We start from the raw sequence: 13541 nt of genomic DNA, 5'->3' as shown, positions 1-13541 counted from the left end.
CATGATACCAAGGAGCACAGAATCAAGGTACTTAACCCAGACTAAGAAAAGAAAGAAGACAAAGAAAACTTCCTAGAAGGAAAAAATCTGATCTGAGACCCAAAGGAAGAAAATTTGAAGATAGTTTGACAAAAAGTAATGAGTGTCAATGGCAAAACAAAATAGAGATGTAAACAACTAGAGAAAGATCATAGCAAATTGCAGGAATTTAAAAAGAAAAGTGTGAAATAAAGGAGGGGTGTCTGCGTGGCTCAGTTGGTTAAGCGACTGCCTTCGGCTCAGGTCATGATCCTGGAGTCTCGGGATCGAGTCCCGCATCGGACTCCCTGCTCAGCAGGGAGTCTGCTTCTCCCTCTGACCCTCCTCCCTCTCATGCTCTCTGTCTCTCATTCTCTCTCTCTCAAATAAATAAATAAAATCTTAAAAAAAAAAGATTCTCTCTCTCCCTCTACCCCTTCCCCACCTCCCACTCTTAGAAAAAAAAGTGTGACTTCATTGTAAGTGAGAGACATGAATAGAAACAAAGAGACCCATTGGGAGATGATCATAACCTGAAAAAGAGACATTACAATGAAAACAAAGTTGACAAATTAGAAAGATTAGAAATAAAAACTGCTACTACTCTTAGGCTGGGGAGACAAAGGTATTGGAGACTTATCTCAGTGGTCAGAATCACCTGACAGAAACTGGAACATTAACAAGCACTTTCAGTGGGAGCCAGAGTCATGAAGAGCTCCTGCCAGAAATACCACCAAAGGAGATAAGAGGCAGAGAAATATTCTGCCTTCTCCATTCTTCTCACTATCCAAACTCCTATCAGTACCTACAATTAGATGAGTCCACCAGGAAGCCAGCTGATGGGAGCCTGAGAAATACAGCACAGTGGAGTCAACCCTTTGGCAAACACAGCAAAGCAAGCAAATGTCAAAGGAATGAATCAAATAGTAAATAGTTCCAAGATTGGTACACAGTCCTAATACTGTATTACTATCTTAGCTGCATGTAAGAGAAGTACAGGGGAAAAGAGAGAAGGAAAGAGAAGACATCCCCAAAAGAAGAAACACATAAGGAAGAAGTGAGTGTTCAATTTCTTCACTTTTCAGAATAGAAGAGGCCTAAGTGTACCCACACATACACTGAAATCTTTCTTTCTGTACCCAATCAGTCAAGAATATGATATATCCTATCAAAATGTGTGGCTTACCACAGCAGTGATTTACAAACAAAGATTTTTATTTATTTATTTATTTTTAAAAATTTATTTGAGAGAGAGAATGAGCAGGGAGAACAGCAGAGGGAGAGGGAGAAGCAGGGAGCCTGATGCAGGGCTCAATCCCAGGACACTGGGATCATGACCTGAGGTGAAGGCAGATGCCCAATCAACTGAGCCACCCAGGCACCCCTCAAAGTGGAATTGTTAAATCCAGCTATATGTTTATTAACAAGAGATAAACTCCAAATATAAGTTGCAAAATATAGAAAAAAATAAACAGGGAAAGTTTATTTGAAAATGAAAATAAATAGAGCAATATTAATATCAGACAAAAAAGATCTTAAGGAGAAACTATCAGATATAGGGTAGGAACTGACACTGATACTAGGGGACCTGAAATGCTCTCATTATTCTCTGGATAGGATGGGGGCTTAAAGGAAGCCAGAATAATACATGGAATTCTGGCCAAGTCCATCTGACAATGGGTCCAAATGTTCCATGGAGCTAACACATGACCACATTTACCCAGTCCCTGGGTAAAAACTAGATTGGAATACTCAACATCTGACAGAGACCTTATATGGTATCCCATTTCAATAAAAATGCAATACAGGAACTGGTGGTCTTTTTGAATATTGGAGGCCATATTATATATAACACTTTGAAATACTGTCTTTACCCATTTATAAAGAGATTCAAAAGGCACAGTTTTTAAAAAGTTTTTATTTTAATTACAGTTAGTTAACATACAGTGTTATATTAGTTTCAGGTGTATAATGAAGTGATTCAACACTTCCATACATTACCTGGTGCTCATCAAAAGTGCACTCCTTAATCCCCATCACTTATTTAACCCATCTCCCCACCCAATTCCATTCTGGTAACTATCAGTTTGTTCTCTGTAGTCAAGACTCTGTTTTTTGGTTTGCCTCTCTCTTTTTTTGTCCCTTTGCTCATTTATTTTGTTTCTTACATTCCACATATGAGTGAAATATATGCTATTTGTCTTTCTCTGACTGACTTATTTAACTTGGCATAATACTCTCAGCTCCATCCATGTCATTACAAATGGCAAGATTTAGTTATTTTTTATGACTGAGTATATGTACATGCCACATCTTCTTTACATATTCTTTATCCATTCATCTATCAGTGGACACCTGGGCTATTTCTATGATTTGGATTTTGTAGATAATGCTGTTATAAACAGCCGGGTGCATGTTCCCCTTTGAACTAGTATTTTTGTATTTTGGGGGTAAATACCTAGTAGTACAATTGTTGGATCATAAGGTAGTTTTATTAACTTTTTGAGGAAACTCTATTCTCTTTTCCAGAGTGGCTGCACCAGTTTGCACTCCCCGCAGCAGTGCAAGAGGGTTCCCCTTTCTCCACATCTTTGAAAACATCTGCTGTTTCTTGTGTTGTTGATTTTAGCCATTCTGACAGGTAAGAGGTGGTAGATATAGTAGTTTTTTTTTTTTTTTAAGATTTTATTTATTTATTTGACAGAGAAATCGAGAGCACAAGCAGGGGAAGCTGCAGGCAGAGGGAGAAGCAGACTCCCCGCCGAGCAGGGAGCCCGATGCAGGGCTCGATCCCAGGACCTTGAGATCACGACCCGAGCCGAAGGCAGTCGCCCAACCAACTGAGCCACCCAGGCGCCCTGATATAGTAGTTTTGATTTGCATTTCCCTGATGGTCAGTGATGTTGAGCATCTTTTCCTGTGCCAGCTGTCTGTATGTCTTCTTTGGAAAAATGTCTCTTCATGTCTTCTGCCCATATTATAATTGGATCATTCATTTTTTGGGTGTTGAGTTTTATAAGTTCTTTATATATTTTGGATACTAACCCTTTATTGGAGATGCCATTTGCAAATATCTTCTCCCATTCAGTAGGTTGCTTTTTAGTTTTGGTGATTATTTCCTTCTCTGTGCAGAAGCTTTTTATTTATTTGTTAGTTTGTTTATTTATTTATATCATTTTTTAGAGAGGGTAGAGAGATAGGGGAAGGGTAGAGGGAGAGGGAGAGAGAGAATCTTAAGGAGGGCTCAATCTCACAACCCTGAGATCATGACCTGAGCTAAAATCAAGAGTTGGACACTTAATCCACAGAGCCACACAGGCATCCCAAAGCTTTTTATTTTGATGCAGTCCCAATAGTTTATTTTTTATTTTGTTTTCCTTGTCTCAGGATACATATCTAGAAAGAAGTTTCTACAGCCAATGTTAAAGAGGTTACTGCCTGTGTTCTCTTCTAGGATTTTTATGTTTTAGGTTTCATATTAGGTCTTTCATCCATTTTGAATTTCATTTTGTGTATGGTGTAAGAAAGTGGTCCAGCTCCATTCTTTTGCATGTAGCTGTCTAGTTTTCCCAACACCATTTGTAGAAGAGACTGTCCTTAGCCCATTGCATATTCTTTCCTGCTTTTTTGAAGATTAATTGACCATATAGATGTAGGTTTGTTTCTGGGTTTTCTATTGTGTTCCTTGATCTATGTTTCTATTTTTGTGCCAGTACTATACTGTTTTGATCACTTTGTAATATAACTTGATGTCCAGAATTGTGATGCCTCCAGCTTTGCTTTTCTTTTTCAAGATTGCTTTGGCTATTTGGAGTCTTTTGTGGTTCCATACAAACTTTAGGATTGTTTGTTCTAGATCTGTGAAAATTGCCGGTGTATTCTGATAGGGAATCCAAATGTGTAGATTGCTTTGGGCAGTATAGACATTTTAACAATATTTGTTCTTGGCTTGGAATGTCTTTCCATTTCTTTGTGTCATCTTCAATTTCTTTCACAAATGTTTTATAGTTTTTAGAGTAGAGGTCTTTCACCTCTTTGATTAGGTTTATTTTTAGGTAACTTATGGGTTTTGGTGCAATTATAAATGGTGTTGATTCCTTAATTTCTCTTTCTGCTGCTTCATTATTGGTGTATATAAATGCAACAGATTTCTGTATGTTGATTTAGTATACTGCAACTTTACTGAATTCATGTATTAGTTGTAGCAGTTTTTCGGTGGAATCTTTCAGGTTTTCTATATATAGTATCATGTCATCTACAAATAGTGAAAGTTTGACTTCTTCCTTGCTGATTGGGATGTATTTTATTTCTTTTTGTTGTCTGATTGCTGAGGCTAGGACTTCCAGTACTATGTTAAATAACAGTGGTGAGAGTGGACATCCCTGTCTTGTTCTTGACCATGGAGAAAAAAACCTCTCAGTTTTTCACATTGAGGATGATGTTAGTTGTGGGTTTTTCATATATGGCCTTTATGATGTTGAGGTATATTTGTTCAAAACCTACTTTGTTGAGGGTTTTTATCATGAATGGACGTTGTACTTTACCAAGTGCTTTTTCTGCATCTATTGAAATGATCATATGGTTCTTATCCTTTCTTTTATTAATGTGATGTATCACGTTGATTGGTTTGTGAATATTGAACCACGCTTGCAACCCAGGAATAAATCCCACTTGGTCATGGTGTACAATTTTTTAAAAATTTATTGTTGGATTCGTTTTAATAGCATTTTATTGAGAATTTTTGCATCTGTTTTTCTCAGGGGTATTGGTCTTTAGTTGTCTTTTTTTAGTGGTGTCTTTATTTGGTTTTGGGATCAGGATAATGCTGGCTTCATAGAATGATTTTGGAAATTTTCCTTCCTTTTCTATTTCTTGGACTAGTTTGAGAAAAATAGGTATTAATTCTTCTTAACTACCCTACTATCCAGATTTGCACTGCTAGATATTTACCCAAAGAATACAAAAATACTATTTCAATAGGATATGTACACCCCGATGTTTATAGTAGCATTATCTACAACAGCCAAATCATGGAAAAAGCCCTGTGTCCATGTACTGATAAATGTATAAAGAAGATGTGATATCTAGGGACACCTGGGTGGCTCAGGCAGTTAAGTGTCTGCCTTCAGGTTAGGTCATGATCCCCGGTGTCCTGGGATTGAGTCCCATATTGGGCTCTTGCTCAACAGGGAGCCTGCTTCTCCCTCTGCCTGCTGCTCCCTCTGCTTGTGCCCTTTCTCTCTGATAAATGAATAAATAAAATCTTTTTTTTTAAAGAAGAAGATGTGTTATTTATATGTATATGTATATGTATATGCATATGTATATGTATGTGTATATGCAGACATAATGGAATGTTACTGAGCCATAAGAAAGAATTAAATATTGCCTTTTGGAAGAACATGGATGAAGCTAGAGAGTATTGTGCTAAGTGAAATAAGTCAGAGAAAGACAAATACCACATTATTTCACACATATGTGGAATTTAAGAAAAAAAAAAAAAAAGCAAAGGGACAAAAAAAGAGAGGCAAACCAAGAAACTGACTCTTAAGTATAGAGAACAAACTGATGGTTACTAGAATAGAGGTGGGTGTGTGGGGGGGGATGTGTTAAATAGGTGATGGGGATTAAGGAACACACTTGTTGTCATGAGTACTAGATGTTGTATGGATGTTTTAATCAGTATATAGTACACCTGAAACTAATATTACACAGTATATTAACTAACTGGAATTGAAATAAAAACGTAAAAAACATAAGCTATTATTTTCACTTTACAAAGGAAACAAAGACAGAAAAATGTTATATAATTGTTGAAGTTCATAATTCTAGTAAATGGTTAAACTAGGATTTGAACCAGGCAATTGGATTTAGAACCCATGCTCTTAATCAGTACACTGTATTTCCTTTATCTGTACTAATGGAATGCAATTTGCAGAACAATATATACAATATGATTCCATCATGTATTGAGTGTGTACTATGTGTCAATTTTCTAATACTTCACATACACTAATTTAACCAACATAGCATCTCTATAAAACAGATATTGTAATTTCTATTTCACCTATGATAAAACAGAGGCACAGAGAAGTTAGGGATGATGTTCTATATTACACGGTTGTAAGTAGTATAGTCTGAGTTTGAACCCAGGCAGTCTTGCTTCAAAGCATGTTTACTTGTGCTCACTTGAACAGCACATACACTAAAATTGGAACAATATAGAGAAGATTACCATGGCCCCTGTGCAAGGATGACATGCAAATTCATGAAGCATTCCATATTTTTTTTTAAAGGCAGCCTTTGTACTTAACTTTCTATTATAAGTGACTTCTTCTCTTATAACTGACTTAATAAATGTCATCATGTTTGTGAAAAAATGATACAGATCAAAATGTTAATAGCAGTTTCCTCTGGGAGGAAGCTTGCAGAGAGAAGGTGAAGATGTAATTTTACTTTTTACTCTCTATAATTGTATATGGTCTGACTTCTACAATGTTCATGAATTCATGTATTATTTGCATGATCAAAAAATAAATAAGTAATGCATATTGTTAGAGCTTGGAGTTGAGGCCACTAGCTGGCTGATGAACCAGAAGTGTACATAGTATGCTACATGATGGGCAAGTCTTTCACTAACACAAGGGTCTCTGGCCCAATGAATGGGGTTTGATAGTAATTCTTGCTGCAAGTAAAAAGATAAAAATAAAATTAAATAAATAATAAGTCACACACATAAAAGGACAAGAAAAAATTTACTACCTTCTTTAGAATATATATTTTTTCCAAACTTTTAAGTGTCTGGTCCATTCTTTAGAATAATTTTGAACTCAGATACAAACTGCCAAAGTAGACTTGGAAGCATAAACAAAAATCTACATAGTTGATACTTTCAGCTATGATTATCAGTAGAGTTCTTGTTTTACAAATAATTACTTCAAAATAATTATCACAAACATCCCATATAATAGGTTAATTCAAATTCTGTATGTCATACTAACCAATTTCTTTTAGGTTGCCAAAGACATCCTCTTGTAACAAATAGTGCATCAATTTAGCTTGGCACCCAAAGTAACAGCTCACAGCAAATCGAGAAAATAAGTCACAATCTCACACCAGAAAGATAATGAAAACAACTGTAAAAAGTAGGTTTTCTACCACTGCTGCAACAAACGAATATTAAAAGAAAATGGAGATTGCAAATTGTTCCTAACCTAGACTCCTTCTTTGGTTATGTCCCATCTCCTTTGCCTTTCTCACTCCTATATCCAAACTCTAGCAGTCTCCTGTCCTAAATATCTTTGCCTTTCACTACTGTCATTTTCATTTTTGTATTGCTGCAGCTGCTCCCAATCTTGTCCTTTTCAAATCCACTTTACATGTTAGATTGATCCACCTTTCATACCAATAGCTAAATCCTTCAGTGGTATCTAATCATCCATGGGTTAATAATAAAATATATAATTTATTGAGTATCTCATAAGTGAAAGATGCTCTTAGGCAACATCTGCACTCATTTAATCTTCATAGTAAATCTCCAAGTTATGATTTCTTTTTTATAAAACAAGAAACAGCCTTGAAAAGACTGAAAGTCAAAATCTGACATGAAACCTGAAGGTTTATGTGTTTTTTTACTGTTTATTTCCTCAGTTTCTATTCCTCCAACTTGCTCCCAAAGCTCCAATTACTACATTGCTTCATGACTGTTCCTTCTACCTAAAACTTCTCCATTCTTATAATTTCCTGGCATACTACACATCTTTCAGATTTCTGATTAGCTCTTACTTCTTCAGGGATACCTGCCTTGACCCATCTAGCCTGGTTTAGATTTCTCTACATTGCATTTACCTCACTTTATTAGATATCACTCTGTGAGTAACTTGAAGGTAAATGCTTTATCTTATTCATATTGATGTGCTTGTTCCTAAACATCACGCAAGCTCTCTGACACTTATCATCAATAATAATTATCATTTTCTGAACTACTGACATATCAGATCATGTGCCAAATACTTTACATACTCAATTCATTTAATCCTCACCATGATGTTGTCAGAAAGGCATCACCATTCACATTCTAATGATTGAGAAAATGGCATTCAGAAGGAAGTAACTTGCTAAAGATCCACAATTATTAAGTTGTGGAGCCATGGAATCCAAATTTGCCTAGCACAAAAGCTGGTGCTGAGGTTCTTTAGTCCTTCACTGTCAATTTCCACTGCTCATTTTTGACAAATCCAAAAAATCCTGTAAATATTATTGCTATCTTCAACTACTTGAAAATAAAGGCTAGAATAATGAGCTACGAATGTACTGAAGAGGAAATGGACATTAAAGCATGAGGTCATCTTGTTACACGGGGTGGAGGGAAGAAGTGCTAGGAGAGTTAGCCTCTATTGCACCCACTATCACATAAACCAAAATGTCAACTCCCAGACAGAAAGCATGTTGTCCTCAAAAAGGGAGGGGCACCGGAGAGAGAAAGGAGACACTTCCCCGGGCTAAGAAGAAACGCATCAAAGTTGCTTTGGTGGTCCCCTCCCCTCCAAGTAAGCACTGGCACCATTTACTCTGTCCTTACAAACTTAGGCAATACAAGTTTTATTTTACCTGTTTCTTTACTCATCACGTTGTATTTTGGTCATTTTGTTCCCCAGTGTCTCAGTCCCTCATTCGCCGCTGCTGTTGCCAGACACAAAAGCTCATGCTTACCACCATTCCCAAGCAGGGAGATGGGAGAAGCAGTAGGAATGTGGAGTCCATTAGTTCTTCCATCCAGTCCTCCCCTGCACCTTGCAGATGAGGAGAGAAAAGGCCTTAACAGTTTAACACCCCAGAGTTCTTCCCCTCCCCCCAGGCCGACAGTCACCAGGCAGCGGCTTCCTGCGCCACAAGGGCACGAGTTTCCCAGCCAATCCAGAGTGCTCAGGCCGATGGCCCTTAGCAACAGTCTTGGAAAGGGGCAGGGCCAGGCTTTGGGACTTTGCATAGCTCAGCCTGAAGCAGTAGCGAAGTGACTGATTCTGGGTTACTTCTCCAAAGTAGCCTTGTAGTGGAAATAATGAGCTCCATTAAAGTCTATTATACCAGCGTGTCAGGGTCCAGGGAGGTGAGTGGAAAGAAAAGGGCCTTAGAGGGCAAAAAAGACTAGAGTGAAGACACTCTAGTTGGGGACTTCAGGGTTGTGCTAAGACGTTACCATCCCCATTTTGCCTTTTCATTCTTCAGCACCCTCCTCTCTAGGTTTTCAGGGATGGGAGGTACAGGGGAGAACAGAAAATGTGGTTATTGTCCTCACCTAGGTTGTGCTAGAAGAACTAACCGGTTTTGTTGGTCTGGGAGGTGCTCTAAGAACTAACCGGTTCTGTTGGTCTGGGAGGCTTCTGAGTCCTGAGCTCAGCCAACTTAAGTATTTCTAATACATTTGCAGATGTTTCAAATGGAAGAGATAAAGAACCCTGTTCTTTAGGATGTTTAGGATGGCAGATGGAAGAGATAAAGAACACTGTTTAGGATAGGAGAGGGAAAATGTCAGTGAGTAAATGGCCCAAATCCTCAGAGAAGACTGGTAGCCCCCAAAAAACAAACTGGTGATTTCTAAGAAGAACATGTATTTGCATAGATCAGACATGTCTCAGATTACAGTTTAGATAAATTATTTTGACCACGTTGTAGGAAATATTGTACAACAGTGGTTTCCAACAGCAACATATTGTGAGCCATATATGTAATCTTAAATTTTCTAGTAGTGACTTAAAAAAAAAAGACGAAATTAATTTTAATATGCTTTATTTAACACAAAATATACAAAATTTTATCATTGCAACATATAATCAATATCTAAAAAGAGATGTTATATATATTATTTTCTTATTAAGTCCTCAAAGTCCAGTATGTATATTGTACTTACAGAGAATCTTATTTTGGACTAGCCACACTTCAGGTACTCAATAGTCTCATGTGGCTGGCTAATGGTTATCACATTAGACAGCTTAGCTATAGAAGGACCATCATATGGCTAAGATCCTCATTCTGCAAAAGTTTTGGAGAAGCATGAAAACTGAAGAATTTGGAATTGATTATAAATAGTTAACATTCATCACACTCCTTCTGTGTGTCAAGACACCATGATAGATGGCAGGGAGCAATGAGATTTGTTCTCAGCCTAGAAAGAGTACATTGCTTTTGCAGAAACTTTATCAACTAGATTTGGGATTTCACCCAGATACTAAGAAACAACAATAACAAGAAGCAGTTTTAAAAATAAAATTATGGGCCTTTTGACTATTTTTTTTAACATTGTGATTTATTTTATCAGATATGGTACTAAGAGTCTGTAAGAGGGAATGATTTAGAATCAATAAGGACCACAATGGATGCAGCAGAAGACTCACCCAACTCTTGGTCTGTTTTTCTCAAACTGTAACATGAAATTCATCTGGAGGGCTTGTTAAAACATTCCTGTAGTTTTGGGGTGGGATAAGGCTGATGCTGTTGGTCTTATGAACCACATTCAGTGTAGCACTGGTCTAAGTAACTGTTCTCTTAATGAGGTTCCTCTGAGAAAGTTTTGAAAAAACACTATAAAAATGTGACAAATCACATGCACCATTGCAATTTTAAAAACTAATGAGCCTCAGGAAGTAGAAATGTTGCATAATGGACTTTCAGAAACTTCTCAGCTATCAGTTGCAAATAGACAGGGTTTTCTAACCATGACTGGATTACATTTTTAAGTCATCAAACAAAAAGCTTTCTGCCATGCACTTTTGTAGAAATCATACTTGAATAAGCTGGGGTTTGTACTTCTCAAATTGCTTTCACATATGTTTTCTCATTCTAGTATCAGAGATTTTATGTGGCAAAATTGCCTAAGATTGTCATGTGAAAAATGTAGAAAACTCAAATTTTAAGATTTATGTTACAGTTATTAACAAAAAAATTGTAGTTATAAAATATGTTTAAAAGATAACCAATTATTACAATTTTACTTTAGCAGTAGTGTTTCAGAGGAAAAGACAATGTGGGGATATACAGTATTTTAGCAACTAAAACAAATCTTACAGTTCATATAAGAGGATATAGGAAGAACTAGTGACTTTTATTCACTCACATTATTTATAAATCTTAATTGTCTGATGTACTTTATTTTCTCATTCTGTGGATTTTATCTCTGTACTTAGGCATTGTCTCTGATTATGGTTTAGAACATGTAGTATGTTCCTTCAAATGTAAAAACCTGGTATCATGTCCATTTCCTACACAGAGCTACCATAGATATTAGCATAAATTAATGTAATGATGAGTTGAAAAGTGTGCTTCAACTGTTAGCAGAATGTTCATACCACTTCATGTGCAGTATGAAATCAATATGGCAAATATTTATAGCCCATTAGAGATTTTAATTCCTACTGACACTGTACTGTATTTCTTCATATACATATTAAACATATTTACATATTACATATATACTATATGTGTGTGTATGTGTTTATCATAAGAAAACTACCTAATTTTTGCTCCTCAAAGAAACATCACACCATTAAAAGCTATTCCTCCTCCATAGCATAATGGAGGGGCAAAACAAAACATAAATCATTAGGGTCAGTTGATTAACATCATTCTATCTCTCTATATTTTTGTCTATCTAGGTGAAGCAGAGACAGGAAGAAGTTACCAGAATTTTAGATATTTACAAAATAAAGTATGAATTAATAGATATTTCTGTCAGTTTGAAAGTACTTCAAGAAATGAGGATGAAAGTTTCCACCCCTAAGGCTCTACCACCTCAGATATTCAACGGCCAAGAATATTGTGGAGTAAGAGTAAATGTCCATTTTTATTTTATTTTATTTATTTTATTTATTTTCATGTCTTAAGGTCATATGCATGGGGAAACAATACATTTATGGGCTGTGAGGCCCAGGGTTCTTCATTTATACAATAACTTAATTATGGTCCTGAAGATAAGGCAATGTGTACTTCATTATGAAAAAAATATCATAAAAGCAAAATATATCATGCTGCTTGTTTTGAGATACACAGTGTTTTTCATCATACATTATAGTATGAAATGACTGATACCAGTGGGAATTTTTTTTTTTTTTATCTAACATAGCTGGCAGATGTTTGCAAAGGCCCAAACAAGATGATTAGCAAACTTACTAGACACTTGAATTTAATGATTTCATAAGTGGAAATAATCATCATTGTTATTACAAGTTAATTTTAATTCCTCTTAGGATTTTGAAATGTTTTACAAGGCAAAGGAGAACAAAGAGATTCTGAAATTCCTGAAGATGGAATGAATGTGCAGTGATGATACAGAAGATGTTTACTGAGATGGATCAGCAAATACTTCCATAAACATTGGTTACTTTTAATTATAACAATAGAAGTATTTCATTAAAGTTAATTGATATCTAGATTAATTTGCAATCACTAACATGGGGGCTTTTACAATTTCAATTTTGCATTAAAATCATTTCTCTTTTACAGAGTGAACATTTTATAAAGCTGTGTAAAAAATTACTAAACTTCTATCAAGATCAAAATTTTCTTTTGTCACTAGTAGCTGTCAATTTATAGGCATGAAATAGACTTTTAGTGCAATTTTCAATTAACTTTCAGCTTTATTTTTAAATGTTTCTCAGTACAATTTTAAAGAGTTTATATACTGTATTGAGGCCATTTAAATATTTTATTTATTTATTTTTAGAGAGAGAAAGAGGGAGCATCAATGGGCAGAGGCAGAGGGAGAGAGAATCTCAAGTGGACTCCATGCTAAGTGTGGGGCCTCACACGGGCTCAATCTCACAACCCTGAGATCATGACCTGAGCTGAAATCAGGTGGAAGCTTAACTGTGTGAGCCACCCAGGTGCCTGTACGGGAGCTATTTTAAAAAAGAAAAGAAAAAAGCAGATCACTGGGTCCCATTCCAAGTCTTCCTAAATGGAAATTGGGGAGAGAATAAAAATTTGTATTTTAACAGATTTCTCAGGTAATTTTTTTTTTTTTTGTACACAAAAGTCTGGGAAATGATATTAAAGAATAACAACTTCAGGTCACTTGTCTCTTTACCCCCACCTTTGATATAAAATGGTAGTCTTCTTCCAAATTTCTCTACCTGTGATTTCTATCTTGTTGCATTGCACCTGCATCCACTCAAACCCCAAGTCAGAAAGCTGGGATTCATCCATAATATCACCCACTCCCTCACTCTCATATGCAATCACCAAACCCTACATGAGCTAGTCTTAATATCCCAGTTACCCCAAATTCTCTAGCTCTCCAGCTATTTACCTTTGTTCATGGCCTCATCACTCTTGCCTGTACTATTGCAGTGATATCTTAACTCCCTACTTCCAGTTTTACTATCTAATACTTGCCCTCTGCTTCTAAATCAGTCCTTTTCAACCTTTACTGAATTTTGTAAGGATCTGAGGAACTTGAAAGACCATAATTTCTGGATCCTATCTTTCTTTCTTTTCTTTCTTTCTTTCTTTCTTTCTTTCTTTCTTTC

General features: G+C 36.1%; 2 non-coding genes across 2 annotated transcripts; both read left to right on the top strand.

Moving 5' to 3' along the window:
- The first annotated feature begins 6199 nt into the window (after positions 1–6199).
- On the top strand, positions 6200–6306 carry LOC118026105. Its single transcript, XR_004683469.1, has one exon. It is a non-coding gene; the product is annotated as a U6 spliceosomal RNA (small nuclear RNA).
- A 255-nt stretch (positions 6307–6561) lies between these two features.
- On the top strand, positions 6562–6711 carry LOC118026114. Its single transcript, XR_004683475.1, has one exon. It is a non-coding gene; the product is annotated as a small nucleolar RNA SNORA62/SNORA6 family (small nucleolar RNA).
- Positions 6712–13541: the final 6830 nt, after the last annotated feature.

The sequence above is a fragment of the Mirounga leonina genome, unplaced genomic scaffold (assembly GCF_011800145.1).
Source record: "Mirounga leonina isolate KUSES-001 unplaced genomic scaffold, KU_Mleo_1.0 Mir_204, whole genome shotgun sequence".
NCBI classification, from domain to species: Eukaryota; Metazoa; Chordata; class Mammalia; order Carnivora; family Phocidae; genus Mirounga; species Mirounga leonina.
This window is presented reverse-complemented; position numbering and strand designations above follow the sequence as displayed.